The sequence below is a fragment of the Lissotriton helveticus genome, chromosome 1_2 (assembly GCF_964261635.1).
Source record: "Lissotriton helveticus chromosome 1_2, aLisHel1.1, whole genome shotgun sequence".
Taxonomy (NCBI): Eukaryota; Metazoa; Chordata; class Amphibia; order Caudata; family Salamandridae; genus Lissotriton; species Lissotriton helveticus.
The window spans coordinates 326,386,719-326,405,607 of NC_136058.1; the positions used below are offsets into that span (position 1 = coordinate 326,386,719).

The 18,889-nt window shown below is 37.2% G+C and overlaps 13 non-coding genes across 13 annotated transcripts; all 13 read left to right on the top strand.

Moving 5' to 3' along the window:
- Window positions 1-264: 264 nt before the first annotated feature.
- On the top strand, window positions 265-336 carry TRNAC-GCA (transfer RNA cysteine (anticodon GCA)). The gene has a single exon. It is a non-coding gene; the product is annotated as a tRNA-Cys (tRNA).
- A 2,095-nt stretch (window positions 337-2,431) lies between these two features.
- TRNAC-GCA (transfer RNA cysteine (anticodon GCA)) lies at window positions 2,432-2,503 on the top strand. Its single transcript has one exon. It is a non-coding gene; the product is annotated as a tRNA-Cys (tRNA).
- Window positions 2,504-3,516: 1,013 nt separating this feature from the next.
- TRNAC-GCA (transfer RNA cysteine (anticodon GCA)) lies at window positions 3,517-3,588 on the top strand. Its single transcript has one exon. It is a non-coding gene; the product is annotated as a tRNA-Cys (tRNA).
- Window positions 3,589-5,682: 2,094 nt separating this feature from the next.
- On the top strand, window positions 5,683-5,754 carry TRNAY-GUA (transfer RNA tyrosine (anticodon GUA)). The gene has a single exon. It is a non-coding gene; the product is annotated as a tRNA-Tyr (tRNA).
- Window positions 5,755-6,767: 1,013 nt separating this feature from the next.
- TRNAC-GCA (transfer RNA cysteine (anticodon GCA)) lies at window positions 6,768-6,839 on the top strand. The gene has a single exon. It is a non-coding gene; the product is annotated as a tRNA-Cys (tRNA).
- Window positions 6,840-7,848: 1,009 nt separating this feature from the next.
- Window positions 7,849-7,920, top strand: TRNAY-GUA (transfer RNA tyrosine (anticodon GUA)). The gene has a single exon. It is a non-coding gene; the product is annotated as a tRNA-Tyr (tRNA).
- Window positions 7,921-8,933: 1,013 nt separating this feature from the next.
- Window positions 8,934-9,005, top strand: TRNAC-GCA (transfer RNA cysteine (anticodon GCA)). Its single transcript has one exon. It is a non-coding gene; the product is annotated as a tRNA-Cys (tRNA).
- A 2,097-nt stretch (window positions 9,006-11,102) lies between these two features.
- On the top strand, window positions 11,103-11,174 carry TRNAC-GCA (transfer RNA cysteine (anticodon GCA)). The gene has a single exon. It is a non-coding gene; the product is annotated as a tRNA-Cys (tRNA).
- Window positions 11,175-12,183: 1,009 nt separating this feature from the next.
- Window positions 12,184-12,255, top strand: TRNAY-GUA (transfer RNA tyrosine (anticodon GUA)). Its single transcript has one exon. It is a non-coding gene; the product is annotated as a tRNA-Tyr (tRNA).
- A 1,013-nt stretch (window positions 12,256-13,268) lies between these two features.
- On the top strand, window positions 13,269-13,340 carry TRNAC-GCA (transfer RNA cysteine (anticodon GCA)). Its single transcript has one exon. It is a non-coding gene; the product is annotated as a tRNA-Cys (tRNA).
- A 1,009-nt stretch (window positions 13,341-14,349) lies between these two features.
- Window positions 14,350-14,421, top strand: TRNAY-GUA (transfer RNA tyrosine (anticodon GUA)). The gene has a single exon. It is a non-coding gene; the product is annotated as a tRNA-Tyr (tRNA).
- A 1,013-nt stretch (window positions 14,422-15,434) lies between these two features.
- TRNAC-GCA (transfer RNA cysteine (anticodon GCA)) lies at window positions 15,435-15,506 on the top strand. The gene has a single exon. It is a non-coding gene; the product is annotated as a tRNA-Cys (tRNA).
- Window positions 15,507-18,687: 3,181 nt separating this feature from the next.
- On the top strand, window positions 18,688-18,759 carry TRNAY-GUA (transfer RNA tyrosine (anticodon GUA)). Its single transcript has one exon. It is a non-coding gene; the product is annotated as a tRNA-Tyr (tRNA).
- The last annotated feature ends 130 nt before the right edge of the window (window positions 18,760-18,889 follow it).

Consider the following 18,889-nt stretch of genomic DNA (forward strand, 5'->3'; position numbering starts at 1 on the left):
CCTCTTCCCCTTTAAGAATGTTTCAAAACAATAATTGTATGTAGAGGCATTGGTCCTATGTACCACTGCCTATTCAAATAAAATAACAATGAAACAAACAAATCTGTTTTTTAAATGATCCAGTTTTCCTTTAATAAATAATATTAAGGACTACTTCTTCTGTTCCACAGTTTCAAGGTTGTACTTTCTGGCACAACTTAGTATGATCCTCACACTCTTTCATGATGTACTGATATTTTGTCATTCTGATTTTACTGCAAAGCTGGGGATATAGCTCAGTGGTAGAGCTTTTGACTGCAGATCAAGAGGTCCCTGGTTCAAATCCAGGTGTCCCCTCACCCTATTTTGATTCTGTTGTTTGTAATTTGGACTTTTCATCAATTCCATTTGGATCATCTTTGACAGAGTCAGTGTTCCCTTGGATGTTGCACTTTAATAGCATTTCAGTGTTTCCTGCTCAAAGCCTGTGAGTAAATGCAGTTTTTAACACTCGGCTTGTTATTCCCTTTGGGAAATTTCTGAAACATCATTGATCAATTTTGGAATTCGGTTCTTCCTTTCACAGCTCTAAACAAAGGGAATGGACTATGAAACCAATTGACAACTTTGTTATACTGTTTGGTGCTTTCTTGTATTGCACTGAAGAAATGGCGTATAAAACTTGGCAGCGAAACAGTCAACCTATTTCTCATTTCACCTGTGTCTTCAGTCTTACATATATTCCACCTCTTCTCTGTACATGCAAAGTATATGTTTGTTTGAAGCACTTCATTTATGTGCAACGTAGGAACTATTTAATTTCTCCTTAAAAGCTCTGCCTACGTGCAAGATGTACGAACTATCATTGCAGTTGCAAGAAGGCTGGTCTGAAGAATCAGGCCATTTGCAAACGCAAAATGGCTTTTTCTGATGTATTAAATGGAAGGTATTCGAAAGGGGTGTTTGGGTGTACCTTCCAAATACCGAATTGTAGTTGTACGTAGAAATGTTTTTCCACCATATTTGGCCCAAAACAATCATACTTCATCACCATCTCCGTGATTGTGGTAACTAATCCTCAAATAATAAGGTGTCCCGTAAAAACCTCTTCCCCTTTAAGAATGTTTCAAAACAATCATTGTATGTCGATGCATTGGTCCTATGTACCACTGCCTATTCAAATAAAATAACAATGAAACAAATAAATCTGTTTTTTAAATGATCCAGTTTTCCTTTAATAAATATTATTAAGGACTACTTCTCCTGTTCCACAATTTCAAGGTTGTACTTTCTGGCACAACTTAGTATGATCCTCACACTCTTTCATGATGTACTGATATTTTGTCATTCTGAATTTACTGCAAAGCTGGGGATATAGCTCAGTGGTAGAGCATTTGACTGCAGATCAAGAGGTCCCTTGTTCAAATCCGGGTGTCCCCTCACCCTATTTTGATTCTGTTGTTTGTAATTTGGACTTTTCATCAATTCCATTTGGATCATCTTTGACAGAGTCAGTGTTCCCTTGGATATTGCACTTTAATAGCATTTCAGTGTTTCCTGCTCAAAGCCTGTGAGTAAATGCAGTTTTTAACACTCGGCTTGGTATTCCCTTTGGGAAATTTCTGAAACTTCATTGATCAATTTTGGAATTCGGCTCTTCCTTTCACAGCACTAAACAAAGGGAATGGACTATGAAACCAATTGACAACTTTGTTATACTGTTTGGTGCTTTCTTGTATTGCACTGAAGAAATAGCGTATAAAACTTGGCAGCGAAGCAGTCAATCTATTTCTCATTTCACCTGTGTCTTCAGTCTTGCATATATTCCACCTCTTCTCTGTGCATGCAAAGTATGTGTTTGTTTGAAGCACTTCATTTTTGTGCAACGTAGGAACTATTTAATTTCTCCTTAAAAGCTCTGCCTACGTGCAAGATGTACGAACTATCATTGCAGTTGCAAGAAGGCTGGTCTGAAGAATCAGGCCATTTGCAAACGCAAAATGGCTTTTTCTGATGTATTAAATGGAAGGTATTCGAAAGGGGTGTTTGGGTGTACCTTCCAAATACCGAATTGTAGTGGTACGTAGAAATGTTTTTCCACCATAATTTGGCCCAAAACAATCATACTTCATCACCATCTCCGTGATTGTGGTAACCAATCCTCAAATGATAAGGTGTCCCGTAAAAACCTCTTCCCCTTTAAGAATGTTTCAAAACAATCATTGTATGTAGAGGCATTGGTCCTATGTACCACTGCCTATTCAAATAAAATAACAATGAAACAAATAAATCTGTTTTTTAAATGATCCAGTTTTCCTTTAATAAATAATATTAAGGACTACTTCTCCTGTTCCACAGTTTCAAGGTTGTACTTTCTGGCACAACTTAGTATGATCCTCACACTCTTTCATGATGTACTGATATTTTGTCATTCTGATTCAACTGAAAAGCTGGGGATATAGCTCAGTGGTAGAGCATTTGACTGCAGATCAAGAGGTCCCTGGTTCAAATCCGGGTGTCCTCTCACCCTATTTTGATTCTGTTGTTTGTAATTTGGACTTTTCATCAATTCCATTTGGATCATCTTTGACAGAGTCAGTGTTCCCTTGGATATTGCACTTTAATAGCATTTCAGTGTTTCCTGCTCAAAGCCTGTGAGTAAATGCAGTTTTTAACACTCGGCTTGGTATTCCCTTTGGGAAATTTCTGAAACATCATTGATCAATTTTGGAATTGGGCTCTTCCTTTCACAGCACTAAACAAAGGGAATGGACTATGAAACCAATTGACAACTGTGTTATACTGTTTGGTGCTTTCTTGTATTGCACTGAAGAAATTGCGTATAAAACTTGGCAGCGAAGCAGTCAATCTATTTCTCATTTCACCTGTGTCTTCAGTCTTACATATATTCCACCTCTTCTCTGTGCATGCAAAGTATGTGTTTGTTTGAAGCACTTCATTTTTGTGCAACGTAGGAACTATTTAATTTCTCCTTAAAAGCTCTGCCTACGTGCAAGATTTACGAACTATCATTGCAGTTGCAAGAAGGCTGGTCTGAAGAATCAGGCCATTTGCAAACGCAAAATGGCTTTTTCTGATGTATAAAATGGAAGGTATTCGAAAGGGGTGTTTGGGTGTACCTTCCAAATACCGAATTGTAGTGGTACGTAGAAATGTTTTTCCACCATAATTTGGCCCAAAACAATCATACTTCATCACCATCTCCGTGATTGTGGTAACCAATCCTCAAAATGATAAGGTGTCCCGTAAAATCCTCTTCCCCTTTAAGAATGTTTCAAAACAATAATTGTATGTAGAGGCATTGGTCCTATGTACCACTGCCTATTCAAATAAAATAACAATGAAACAAACAAATCTGTTTTTTAAATGATCCAGTTTTCCTTTAATAAATAATATTAAGGACTACTTCTTCTGTTCCACAGTTTTAAGGTTGTACTTTCTGGCACAACTTAGTATGATCCTCACACTCTTTCATGATGTACTGATATTTTGTCATTCTGATTTTGCTGCAAAGCTGGGGATATAGCTCAGTGGTAGAGCTTTTGACTGCAGATCAAGAGGTCCCTGGTTCAAATCCAGGTGTCCCCTAACCCTATTTTGATTCTGTTGTTTGTAATTTGGACTTTTCATCAATTCCATTTGGATCATCTTTGACAGAGTCAGTGTTCCCTTGGATGTTGCACTTTAATAGCATTTCAGTGTTTCCTGCTCAAAGCCTGTGAGTAAATGCAGTTTTTAACACTCGGCTTGGTATTCCCTTTGGGAAATTTCTGAAACATCATTGATCAATTTTGGAATTCGGCTCTTCCTTTCACAGCACTAAACAAAGGGAATGGACTATGAAACCAATTGACAACTTTGTTATACTGTTTGGTGCTTTCTTGTATTGCACTGAAGAAATGGCGTATAAAACTTGGCAGCGAAGCAGTCAATCTATTTCTCATTTCACCTGTGTCTTCAGTCTTACATATATTCCACCTCTTCTCTGTGCATACAAAGTATGTGTTTGTTTGAAGCACTTCATTTTTGTGCAATGTAGGAACTATTTAATTTCTCCTTAAAAGCTCTGCCTACGTGCAAGATGTACAAACTATCATTGCAGTTGCAAGAAGGCTGGTCTGAAGAATTAGGCCATTTGCAAACGCAAAATGGCTTTTTCTGATGTATTAAATGGAAGGTATTCGAAAGGGGTGTTTGGGTGTTCCTTCCAAATACCGAATTGTAGTTGTACGTAGAAATGTTTTTCAACCATAATTTGGCCTAAAACAATCATACTTCATCACCATCTCCGTGATTGTGGTAACCAATCCTCAAATGATAAGGTGTCCCGTAAAAACCTCTTCCCCCTTTAAGAATGTTTCAAAACAATCATTGTATGCAAAGGCATTGGTCCTATGTACCACTGCCTATTCAAATAAAATAACAATGAAACAAATAAATCTGTTTTTTAAATGATCCAGTTTTCCTTTAATAAATAATATTAAGGACTACTTCTCCTGTTCCACAGTTTCAAGGTTGTACTTTCTGGCACAACTTAGTATGATCCTCACACTCTTTCATGATGTACTGATATTTTGTCATTCTGATTTTACTGTAAAGCTGGGGCTATAGCTCAGTGGTAGAGCATTTGACTGCAGATCAAGAGTTCCCTGGTTCAAATCCAGGTGTCCCCTCATCCTATTTTGATTCTGTTGTTTGTAATTGGGACTTTCCATCAATTCCATTTGGATCATCTTTGACAGAGTCAGTGTTCCCTTGGATATTGCACTTTAATAGCATTTCAGTGTTTCCTGCTCAAAACCTGTGAGTAAATGCAGTTTTTAACACTCGGCTTGTTATTCCCTTTGTGAAATTTCTGAAATATCATTGATCAATTTTGGAATTCGGCTCTTCCTTTCACAGCACTAAACAAAGGGAATGGACTATGAAACCAATTGACAACTTTGTTATACTGTTTGGTGCTTTCTTGTATTGCACTGAAGAAATGGCGTATAAAACTTGGCAGCGAAGCAGTCAATCTATTTCTCATTTCACCTGTGTCTTCAGTCTTACATATATTCCACCTCTTCTCTGTGCATGCAAAGTATGTGTTTTTTGAAGCACTTCATTTTTGTGCAACATAGGAACTATTTAATTTCTCCTTAAAAGCTCTGCCTATGTGCAAGATGTACGAACTATCATTGCAGTTGCAAGAAGGCTGGTCTGAAGAATCAGGCCATTTGCAAATGCAAAATGGCTTTTTCTGATATATTAAATGGAAGGTATTCGAAAGGGGTGTTTGGGTGTACCTTCCAAATACCGAATTGTAGTGATACGAAGAAATGTTTTTCCACCATAATTTGGCCCAAAACAATCATACTTCATCACCATCTCCGTGATTGTGGTAACCAATCCACAAATGATAAGGTGTCCCGTAAAAACCTCTTCCCCTTTAAGAATGTTTCAAAACAATCATTGTATGTAGAGGCATTGGTCCTATATACCACTGCCTATTTAAATAAAATAACAATGAAACAAATATCTGTTTTTTAAATGATCCAGTTTTCCTTTAATAAATAATATTAAGGACTACTTCTCCTGTTCCACAGTTTCAAGGTTGTACTTTCCGGAACATCTTAGTATGATCCTCTCACTCTTTCATGATGTACTGATATTTTGTCATTCTGATTTTACTGAAAAGCTGGGGATATAGCTCAGTGGTAGAGCATTTGACTGTAGATCAAGAGGTCCCTGGTTCGAATCCGGGTGTCCCCTCACCCTATTTTGATTCTGTTGTTTGTAATTGGGACATTTCATCAATTCCATTTGGATCATCTTTGACAGAGTCAGTGTTCCCTTGGATATTGCACTTTAATAGCATTTCAGTGTTTCCTGCTCAAAACCTGTGAGTAAATCCAGTTTTTAACACTCTGCTTGTTATTCCCTTTGGGAAATTTCTGAAACATCATTGATCAATTTTGGAATTCAGCTCTTCCTTTCACAGCACTAAACAAAGGGAATGGACTATGAAACCAATTGACAACTTTGTTATAATGTTTGGTGCTTTCTTGTATTGCACTGAAGAAATGGCGTATAAAACTTGGCAGCGAAGCAGTCAATCTATTTCTCATTTCACCTGTGTCTTCAGTCTTACATATATTCCACCTCTTCTCTGTGCATACAAAGTATGTGTTTGTTTGAAGCACTTCATTTTTGTGCAATGTAGGAACTATTTAATTTCTCCTTAAAAGCTCTGCCTACGTGCAAGATGTACAAACTATCATTGCAGTTGCAAGAAGGCTGGTCTGAAGAATTAGGCCATTTGCAAACGCAAAATGGCTTTTTCTGATGTATTAAATGGAAGGTATTCGAAAGGGGTGTTTGGGTGTTCCTTCCAAATACCGAATTGTAGTTGTACGTAGAAATGTTTTTCAACCATAATTTGGCCTAAAACAATCATACTTCATCACCATCTCCGTGATTGTGGTAACCAATCCTCAAATGATAAGGTGTCCCGTAAAAACCTCTTCCCCATTTAATAATGTTTCAAAACAATCATTGTATGTAAAGGCATTGGTCCTATGTACCACTGCCTATTCAAATAAAATAACAATGAAACAAATAAATCTGTTTTTTAAATGATCCAGTTTTCCTTTAATAAATAATATTAAGGACTACTTCTCCTGTTCCACAGTTTCAAGGTTGTACTTTCTGGCACAACTTAGTATGATCCTCACACTCTTTCATGATGTACTGATATTTTGTCATTCTGATTTTGCTGTAAAGCTGGGGATATAGCTCAGTGGTAGAGCATTTGACTGCAGATCAAGAGTTCCCTGGTTCAAATCCAGGTGTCCCCTCATCCTATTTTGATTCTGTTGTTTGTAATTGGGACTTTCCATCAATTCCATTTGGATCATCTTTGACAGAGTCAGTGTTCCCTTGGATATTGCACTTTAATAGCATTTCAGTGTTTCCTGCTCAAAACCTGTGAGTAAATGCAGTTTTTAACACTCGGCTTGTTATTCCCTTTGTGAAATTTCTGAAATATCATTGATCAATTTTGGAATTCGGCTCTTCCTTTCACAGCACTAAACAAAGGGAATGGACTATGAAACCAATTGACAACTTTGTTATACTGTTTGGTGCTTTCTTGTATTGCACTGAAGAAATGGCGTATAAAACTTGGCAGCGAAGCAGTCAATCTATTTCTCATTTCACCTGTGTCTTCAGTCTTACATATATTCCACCTCTTCTCTGTGCATGCAAAGTATGTGTTTTTTGAAGCACTTCATTTTTGTGCAACATAGGAACTATTTAATTTCTCCTTAAAAGCTCTGCCTATGTGCAAGATGTACGAACTATCATTGCAGTTGCAAGAAGGCTGGTCTGAAGAATCAGGCCATTTGCAAATGCAAAATGGCTTTTTCTGATATATTAAATGGAAGGTATTCGAAAGGGGTGTTTGGGTGTACCTTCCAAATACCGAATTGTAGTGATACGAAGAAATGTTTTTCCACCATAATTTGGCCCAAAACAATCATACTTCATCACCATCTCCGTGATTGTGGTAACCAATCCACAAATGATAAGGTGTCCCGTAAAAACCTCTTCCCCTTTAAGAATGTTTCAAAACAATCATTGTATGTAGAGGCATTGGTCCTATATACCACTGCCTATTTAAATAAAATAACAATGAAACAAATATCTGTTTTTTAAATAATCCAGTTTTCCTTTAATAAATAATATTAAGGACTACTTCTCCTGTTCCACAGTTTCAAGGTTGTACTTTCCGGAACATCTTAGTATGATCCTCTCACTCTTTCATGATGTACTGATATTTTGTCATTCTGATTTTACTGAAAAGCTGGGGATATAGCTCAGTGGTAGAGCATTTGACTGTAGATCAAGAGGTCCCTGGTTCAAATCCGGGTGTCCCCTCACCCTATTTTGATTCTGTTGTTTGTAATTGGGACATTTCATCAATTCCATTTGGATCATCTTTGACAGAGTCAGTGTTCCCTTGGATATTGCACTTTAATAGCATTTCAGTGTTTCCTGCTCAAAACCTGTGAGTAAATCCAGTTTTTAACACTCTGCTTGTTATTCCCTTTGGGAAATTTCTGAAACATCATTGATCAATTTTGGAATTCAGCTCTTCCTTTCACAGCACTAAACAAAGGGAATGGACTATGAAACCAATTGACAACTTTGTTATAATGTTTGGTGCTTTCTTGTATTGCACTGAAGAAATGGCGTATAAAACTTGGCAGCGAAGCAGTCAATCTATTTCTCATTTCACCTGTGTCTTCAGTCTTACATATATTCCACCTCTTCTCTGTGCATGCAAAGTATGTGTTTGTTTGAAGCACTTCATTTTTGTGCAACGTAGGAACTATTTAATTTCTCCTTAAAAGCTCTGCCTACGTGCAAGATGTACGAACTATCATTGCAGTTGCAAGAAGGCTGGTCTAAAGAATCAGGCCATTTGCAAACGCAAAATGGCTTTTTCTGATGTACTAAATGGAAGGTATTCGAAAGGGGTGTTTGGGTGTACCTTCCAAATACCGAATTGTAGTGGTACATAGAAATGTTTTCCCACCATAATTTGGCCCAAAACAATCATACTTCATCACCATCTCAGTGATTGTGGTAACCAATCCTCAAACGATAAGGTGTCCCCGTAAAAACCTCTTCCCCTTTAAGAATGTTTCAAAACAATCATTGTATGTTGAGGCATTGGTCCTATGTACCACTGCCCATTCAAATAAAATAACAATGAAACAAATAAATCTGTTTTTTAAATGATCCAGTTTTCCTTCAATAAATGATATTAAGGACTACTTCTCCTGTTCCACAGTTTTAAGGTTGTACTTTCTGGCACAACTTAGTATGATCCTCACACTCTTTCATGATGTACTGATATTTTGTCATTCAGACTTTACTGAAAAGCTGGGGATATAGCTCAGTGGTAGAGCATTTGACTGCAGATCAAGAGGTCTCTGGTTCAAATCCGGGTGTCCCCTCATCCTATTTTGATTCTGTTGTTTGTAATTGGGACTTTTCATCAATTCCATTTGGATCATCTTTGACAGAGTCAGTGTTCCCTTGGATATTGCACTTTAACAGCATTTCAGTGTTTCCTGCTCAAAACCTGTGAGTAAATGCAGTTTTTAACACTCAGCTTGTTATTCCCTTTGGGAAATTTCTAAAACATCATTGATCAATTTTAGAATTCGGCTCTTCCTTTCACAGCACTAAACAAAGGGAATGGACTACGAAACCAATTGACAACTTTGTTATACTGTTTTGTGCTTTCTTGTATTGGACTGAAGAAATTACGTATACAACTTGGCAGCGAAGCAGTCAATCTATTTCTCATTTCACCTGTGTCTTCAGTCGTACATATATTCCACCTCTTCTCTGTGCATGCAAAGTATGTGTTTGTTTGAAGCACTTCATTTTTGTGCAACGTAGGAACTATTTAATTTCTCCTTAAAAGCTCTGCCTACGTGCAAGATGTACAAACTATCATTGCAGTAGCAAGAAGGCTGGTCTGAAGAATCAGGCCATTTGCAAACGCAAAATGGCTTTTTCTGATGTATTAAATGGAAGGTATTCGAAAGGGGTGTTTGGGTGTACCTTCCAAATACCGAATTGTAGTGGTACGTAGAAATGTTTTTCCACCATAATTTGGCCCAAAACAATCATACTTCATCACCATCTCAGTGATTGTGGTAACCAATCCTCAAATGATAAGGTGTCCCGTAAAAACATCTTCCCCTTTAAGAATGTTTCAAAACAATCATTGTATGTTGAGGCATTGGTCCTATGTACCACTGCCTATTCAAATAAAATAACAATGAAACAAATAAATCTGTTTTTTAAATGATCCAGTTTTCCTTTAATAAATGATATTAAGGACTACTTCTCCTGTTCCACAGTTTTAAGGTTGTACTTTCTGGCACAACTTAGTATGATCCTCACACTCTTTCATGATGTACTGATATTTTGTCATTCAGATTTTACTGAAAAGCTGGGGATATAGCTCAGTGGTAGAGCATTTGACTGCAGATCAAGAGTTCCCTGGTTCTAATCCGGGTGTTCCCTCACCCTATTTTGATTCTGTTGTTTGTAATTGGGACTTTTCATCAATTCCATTTGGATCATCTTTGACAGAGTCAGTGTTCCCTTGGATATTGCACTTTAATAACATTTCAGTGTTTCCTGCTCAAAGCCTGTGAGTAAATGCAGTTTTTAACACTCGGCTTGGTATTCCCTTTGGGAAATTTCTGAAACATCATTGATCAATTTTGGAATTCGGCTCTTCCTTTCACAGCACTAAACAAAGGGAATGGACTATGAAACCAAATGACAACTTTGTTATACTGTTTGGTGCTTTCTTGTATTGCACTGAAGAAATGGCGTATAAAACTTGGCAGCGAAGCAGTCAATCTATTTCTCATTTCACCTGTGTCTTCAGTCTTACATATATTCCACCTCTTCTCTGTGCATACAAAGTATGTGTTTGTTTGAAGCACTTCATTTTTGTGCAATGTAGGAACTATTTAATTTCTCCTTAAAAGCTCTGCCTACGTGCAAGATGTACAAACTATCATTGCAGTTGCAAGAAGGCTGGTCTGAAGAATTAGGCCATTTGCAAACGCAAAATGGCTTTTTCTGATGTATTAAATGGAAGGTATTCGAAAGGGGTGTTTGGGTGTTCCTTCCAAATACCGAATTGTAGTTGTACGTAGAAATGTTTTTCAACCATAATTTGGCCTAAAACAATCATACTTCATCACCATCTCCGTGATTGTGGTAACCAATCCTCAAATGATAAGGTGTCCCGTAAAAACCTCTTCCCCCTTTAAGAATGTTTCAAAACAATCATTGTATGTAAAGGCATTGGTCCTATGTACCACTGCCTATTCAAATAAAATAACAATGAAACAAATAAATCTGTTTTTTAAATGATCTAGTTTTCCTTTAATAAATAATATTAAGGACTACTTCTCCTGTTCCACAGTTTCAAGGTTGTACTTTCTGGCACAACTTAGTATGATCCTCACACTCTTTCATGATGTACTGATATTTTGTCATTCTGATTTTACTGTAAAGCTGGGGATATAGCTCAGTGGTAGAGCATTTGACTGCAGATCAAGAGTTCCCTGGTTCAAATCCAGGTGTCCCCTCATCCTATTTTGATTCTGTTGTTTGTAATTGGGACTTTCCATCAATTCCATTTGGATCATCTTTGACAGAGTCAGTGTTCCCTTGGATATTGCACTTTAATAGCATTTCAGTGTTTCCTGCTCAAAACCTGTGAGTAAATGCAGTTTTTAACACTCGGCTTGTTATTCCCTTTGTGAAATTTCTGAAATATCATTGATCAATTTTGGAATTCGGCTCTTCCTTTCACAGCACTAAACAAAGGGAATGGACTATGAAACCAATTGACAACTTTGTTATACTGTTTGGTGCTTTCTTGTATTGCACTGAAGAAATGGCGTATAAAACTTGGCAGCGAAGCAGTCAATCTATTTCTCATTTCACCTGTGTCTTCAGTCTTACATATATTCCACCTCTTCTCTGTGCATGCAAAGTATGTGTTTTTTGAAGCACTTCATTTTTGTGCAACATAGGAACTATTTAATTTCTCCTTAAAAGCTCTGCCTATGTGCAAGATGTACGAACTATCATTGCAGTTGCAAGAAGGCTGGTCTGAAGAATCAGGCCATTTGCAAATGCAAAATGGCTTTTTCTGATATATTAAATGGAAGGTATTCGAAAGGGGTGTTTGGGTGTACCTTCCAAATACCGAATTGTAGTGATACGAAGATATGTTTTTCCACCATAATTTGGCCCAAAACAATCATACTTCATCACCATCTCCGTGATTGTGGTAACCAATCCACAAATGATAAGGTGTCCCGTAAAAACCTCTTCCCCTTTAAGAATGTTTCAAAACAATCATTGTATGTAGAGGCATTGGTCCTATATACCACTGCCTATTTAAATAAAATAACAATGAAACAAATATCTGTTTTTTAAATGATCCAGTTTTCCTTTAATAAATAATATTAAGGACTACTTCTCCTGTTCCACAGTTTCAAGGTTGTACTTTCCGGAACATCTTAGTATGATCCTCTCACTCTTTCATGATGTACTGATATTTTGTCATTCTGATTTTACTGAAAAGCTGGGGATATAGCTCAGTGGTAGAGCATTTGACTGTAGATCAAGAGGTCCCTGGTTCAAATCCGGGTGTCCCCTCACCCTATTTTGATTCTGTTGTTTGTAATTGGGACATTTCATCAATTCCATTTGGATCATCTTTGACAGAGTCAGTGTTCCCTTGGATATTGCACTTTAATAGCATTTCAGTGTTTCCTGCTCAAAACCTGTGAGTAAATCCAGTTTTTAACACTCTGCTTGTTATTCCCTTTGGGAAATTTCTGAAACATCATTGATCAATTTTGGAATTCAGCTCTTCCTTTCACAGCACTAAACAAAGGGAATGGACTATGAAACCAATTGACAACTTTGTTATAATGTTTGGTGCTTTCTTGTATTGCACTGAAGAAATGGCGTATAAAACTTGGCAGCGAAGCAGTCAATCTATTTCTCATTTCACCTGTGTCTTCAGTCTTACATATATTCCACCTCTTCTCTGTGCATACAAAGTATGTGTTTGTTTGAAGCACTTCATTTTTGTGCAATGTAGGAACTATTTAATTTCTCCTTAAAAGCTCTGCCTACGTGCAAGATGTACAAACTATCATTGCAGTTGCAAGAAGGCTGGTCTGAAGAATTAGGCCATTTGCAAACGCAAAATGGTTTTTTCTGATGTATTAAATGGAAGGTATTCGAAAGGGGTGTTTGGGTGTTCCTTCCAAATACCGAATTGTAGTTGTACGTAGAAATGTTTTTCAACCATAATTTGGCCTAAAACAATCATACTTCATCACCATCTCCGTGATTGTGGTAACCAATCCTCAAATGATAAGGTGTCCCGTAAAAACCTCTTCCCCCTTTAAGAATGTTTCAAAACAATCATTGTATGTAAAGGCATTGGTCCTATGTACCACTGCCTATTCAAATAAAATAACAATGAAACAAATAAATCTGTTTTTTAAATGATCCAGTTTTCCTTTAATAAATAATATTAAGGACTACTTCTCCTGTTCCACAGTTTCAAGGTTGTACTTTCTGGCACAACTTAGTATGATCCTCACACTCTTTCATGATGTACTGATATTTTGTCATTCTGATTTTACTGTAAACCTGGGGATATAGCTCAGTGGTAGAGCATTTGACTGCAGATCAAGAGTTCCCTGGTTCAAATCCAGGTGTCCCCTCATCCTATTTTGATTCTGTTGTTTGTAATTGGGACTTTCCATCAATTCCATTTGGATCATCTTTGACAGAGTCAGTGTTCCCTTGGATATTGCACTTTAATAGCATTTCAGTGTTTCCTGCTCAAAACCTGTGAGTAAATGCAGTTTTTAACACTCGGCTTGTTATTCCCTTTGTGAAATTTCTGAAATATCATTGATCAATTTTGGAATTCGGCTCTTCCTTTCACAGCACTAAACAAAGGGAATGGACTATGAAACCAATTGACAACTTTGTTATACTGTTTGGTGCTTTCTTGTATTGCACTGAAGAAATGGCGTATAAAACTTGGCAGCGAAGCAGTCAATCTATTTCTCATTTCACCTGTGTCTTCAGTCTTACATATATTCCACCTCTTCTCTGTGCATGCAAAGTATGTGTTTTTTGAAGCACTTCATTTTTGTGCAATATAGGAACTATTTAATTTCTCCTTAAAAGCTCTGCCTATGTGCAAGATGTACGAACTATCATTGCAGTTGCAAGAAGGCTGGTCTGAAGAATCAGGCCATTTGCAAATGCAAAATGGCTTTTTCTGATATATTAAATGGAAGGTATTCGAAAGGGGTGTTTGGGTGTACCTTCCAAATACCGAATTGTAGTGATACGAAAAAATGTTTTTCCACCATAATTTGGCCCAAAACAATCATACTTCATCACCATCTCCGTGATTGTGGTAACCAATCCACAAATGATAAGGTGTCCCGTAAAAACCTCTTCCCCTTTAAGAATGTTTCAAAACAATCATTGTATGTAGAGGCATTGGTCCTATATACCACTGCCTATTTAAATAAAATAACAATGAAACAAATATCTGTTTTTTAAATGATCCAGTTTTCCTTTAATAAATAATATTAAGGACTACTTCTCCTGTTCCACAGTTTCAAGGTTGTACTTTCCGGAACATCTTAGTATGATCCTCTCACTCTTTCATGATGTACTGATATTTTGTCATTCTGATTTTACTGAAAAGCTGGGGATATAGCTCAGTGGTAGAGCATTTGACTGTAGATCAAGAGGTCCCTGGTTCAAATCCGGGTGTCCCCTCACCCTATTTTGATTCTGTTGTTTGTAATTGGGACATTTCATCAATTCCATTTGGATCATCTTTGACAGAGTCAGTGTTCCCTTGGATATTGCACTTTAATAGCATTTCAGTGTTTCCTGCTCAAAACCTGTGAGTAAATCCAGTTTTTAACACTCTGCTTGTTATTCCCTTTGGGAAATTTCTGAAACATCATTGATCAATTTTGGAATTCAGCTCTTCCTTTCACAGCACTAAACAAAGGGAATGGACTATGAAACCAATTGACAACTTTGTTATAATGTTTGGTGCTTTCTTGTATTGCACTGAAGAAATGGCTTATAAAACTTGGCAGCGAAGCAGTCAATCTATTTCTCATTTCACCTGTGTCTTCAGTCTTACATATATTCCACCTCTTCTCTGTGCATGCAAAGTATGTGTTTGTTTGAAGCACTTCATTTTTGTGCAACGTAGGAACTATTTAATTTCTCCTTAAAAGCTCTGCCTACGTGCAAGATGTACGAACTATCATTGCAGTTGCAAGAAGGCTGGTCTGAAGAATCAGGCCATTTGCAAACGCAAAATGGCTTTTTCTGATGTACTAAATGGAAGGTATTCGAAAGGGGTGTTTGGGTGTACCTTCCAAATACCGAATTGTAGTGGTACATAGAAATGTTTTTCCACCATAATTTGGCCCAAAACAATCATACTTCATCACCATCTCAGTGATTGTGGTAACCAATCCTCAAACGATAAGGTGTCCCCGTAAAAACCTCTTCCCCTTTAAGAATGTTTCAAAACAATCATTGTATGTAGAGGCATTGGTCCTATGTACCACTGCCTATTCAAATAAAATAACAATGAAACAAATAAATCTGTTTTTTAAATGATCCAGTTTTCCTTTAATAAATAATATTAAGGACTACTTCTCCTGTTCCACAGTTTCAAGGTTGTACTTTCTGGCACAACTTAGTATGATCCTCACACTCTTTCATGATGTACTGATATTTTGTCATTCTGATTTTACTGAAAAGCTGGGGATATAGCTCAGTGGTAGAGCATTTGACTGCAGATCAAGAGGTACCTGGTTCAAATCCGGGTGTCCCCTCACCCTATTTTGATTCTGTTGTTTGTAATTGGGACTTTTCATCAATTCCATTTGGATCATCTTTGACAGAGTCAGTGTTCCCTTGGATATTGCACTTTAATAGCATTTCAGTGTTTCCTGTTCAAAACCTGTGAGTAAATGCAGTTTTTAACACTCGGCTTGGTATTCCCTTTGGGAAATTTCTGAAACATCATTGATCAATTTTGGAATTCGGCTCTTCCTTTCACAGCACTAAACAAAGGGAATGGACTATGAAACCAATTGACAACTTTGTTATACTGTTTGGTGCTTTCTTGTATTGCACTGAAGAAATGGCGTATAAAACTTGGTAGCGAAGCAGTCAACTATTTCTCATTTCACCTGTGTCTTCAGTCTTACATATATTCCACCTCTTCTCTGTGCATGCAAAGTATGTGTTTGTTTGAAGCACTTCATTTTTGTGCAACGTAGGAACTATTTAATTTCTCCTTAAAAGCTCTACCTACGTGCAAGATGTACGAACTATCATTGCAGTAGCAAGAAGGCTGGTCTGAAGAATCAGGCCATTTGCAAACGCAAAATGTCTTTTTCTGATGTATTAAATGGAAGGTATTCGAAAGGGGTGTTTGGGTGTACCTTCCAAATACCGAATTGTAGTGGTACGTAGAAATGTTTTTCCACCATAATTTGGCCCAAAACAATCATACTTCATCACCATCTCAGTGATTGTGGTAACCAATCCTCAAATGATAAGGTGTCCCATAAAAACATCTTCCCCTTTAAGAATGTTTCAAAACAATCATTGTATGTTGAGGCATTGGTCCTATGTACCACTGCCCATTCAAATAAAATAACAATGAAACAAATAAATCTGTTTTTTAAATGATCCAGTTTTCCTTCAATAAATGATATTAAGGACTACTTCTCCTGTTCCACAGTTTTAAGGTTGTACTTTCTGGCACAACTTAGTATGATCCTCACACTCTTTCATGATGTACTGATATTTTGTCATTCAGACTTTACTGAAAAGCTGGGGTGATAGCTCAGTGGTAGAGCATTTGACTGCAGATCAAGAGGTCTCTGGTTCAAATCCGGGTGTCCCCTCACCCTATTTTGATTCTGTTGTTTGTAATTGGGACTTTTCATCAATTCCATTTGGATCATCTTTGACAGAGTCAGTGTTCCCTTGGATATTGCACTTTAACAGCATTTCAGTGTTTCCTGCTCAAAACCTGTGAGTAAATGCAGTTTTTAACACTCAGCTTGTTATTCCCTTTGGGAAATTTCTAAAACATCATTGATCAATTTTAGAATTCGGCTCTTCCTTTCACAGCACTAAACAAAGGGAATGGACTACGAAACCAATTGACAACTTTGTTATACTGTTTTGTGCTTTCTTGTATTGGACTGAAGAAATTACGTATACAACTTGGCAGCGAAGCAGTCAATCTATTTCTCATTTCACCTGTGTCTTCAGTCGTACATATATTCCACCTCTTCTCTGTGCATGCAAAGTATGTGTTTGTTTGAAGCACTTCATTTTTGTGCAACGTAGGAACTATTTAATTTCTCCTTAAAAGCTCTGCCTACGTGCAAGATGTACAAACTATCATTGCAGTAGCAAGAAGGCTGGTCTGAAGAATCAGGCCATTTGCAAACGCAAAATGGCTTTTTCTGATGTATTAAATGGAAGGTATTCGAAAGGGGTGTTTGGGTGTACCTTCCAAATACCGAATTGTAGTGGTACGTAGAAATGTTTTTCCACCATAATTTGGCCCAAAACAATCATACTTCATCACCATCTCAGTGATTGTGGTAACCAATCCTCAAATGATAAGGTGTCCCGTAAAAACATCTTCCCCTTTAAGAATGTTTCAAAACAATCATTGTATGTTGAGGCATTGGTCCTATGTACCACTGCCTATTCAAATAAAATAACAATGAAACAAATAAATCTGTTTTTTAAATGATCCAGTTTTCCTTTAATAAATGATATTAAGGACTACTTCTCCTGTTCCACAGTTTTAAGGTTGTACTTTCTGGCACAACTTAGTATGATCCTCACACTCTTTCATGATGTACTGCTATTTTGTCATTCAGATTTTACTGAAAAGCTGGGGATATAGCTCAGTGGTAGAGCATTTGACTGCAGATCAAGAGTTCTCTGGTTCTAATCCGGGTGTTCCCTCACCCTATTTTGATTCTGTTGTTTGTAATTGGGACTTTTCATCAATTCCATTTGGATCATCTTTGACAGAGTCAGTGTTCCCTTGGATATTGCACTTTAATAACATTTCAGTGTTTCCTGCTCAAAGCCTGTGAGTAAATGCAGTTTTTAACACTCGGCTTGGTATTCCCTTTGGGAAATTTCTGAAACATCATTGATCAATTTTGGAATTCGGCTCTTCCTTTCACAGCACTAAACAAAGGGAATGGACTATGAAACCAATTGACAACTTTGTTATACTGTTTGGTGCTTTCTTGTATTGCACTGAAGAAATGGCGTATAAAACTTGGCAGCGAAGCAGTCAATCTATTTCTCATTTCACCTGTGTCTTCAGTCTTACATATATTCCACCTCTTCTCTGTGCATGCAAAGTATGTGTTTGTTTAAAGCACTTCATTTTTGTGCAACGTAGGAACTATTTAATTTCTCCTGAAAAGCTCTGCCTACGTGCAAGATGTACGATCTATCATTGCAGTTGCAAGAAGGCTGATCCGAACAATCAGGCCATTTGCAAACGCAAAATGGCTTTTTTTCTGATGTATTAAATGGAAGGTATTCGAAAGGGGTGTTTGGGTGTACCTTCCAAATACCGAATTGTAGTGGTACGTAGAAATGTTTTTCCACCATAATTTGGCCTAAAACAATCATACTTCATCACCATCTCCGTGATTGTGGTAAGCAATCCTCAAATGATAAGGTGTCCCGTAAAAACCTCTTCCCCTTTAAGAATGTTTCAAAACAATCATTGTATGTAGAGGCATTGGTCCTATGTACCACTGCCTATTCAAATAAAATAACAATGAAACAACTAAATCTGTTTTTTAAATGATCCAGTTTTCCTTTAATAAATAATATTAAGGACTACTTCTCCTGTTCCACAGTTTCAAGGTTGTACTTTCCGGAACATCTTAGTATCATCCTCTCACTCTTTCATGATGTACTGATATTTTGTCATTCTGATTTTACTGAAAAGCTGGGGATATAGCTGAGTGGTAGAGCATTTGACTGTAGATCAAGAGGTCCCTGGTTCAAATCCGGGTGTCCCCTCACCCTATTTTGATTCTGTTGTTTGTAATTGGGACATTTCATCAATTCCATTTGGATCATCTTTGACAGAGTCAGTGTTCCCTTGGATATTGCACTTTAATAGCATTTCAGTGTTTCCTGCTCAAAACCT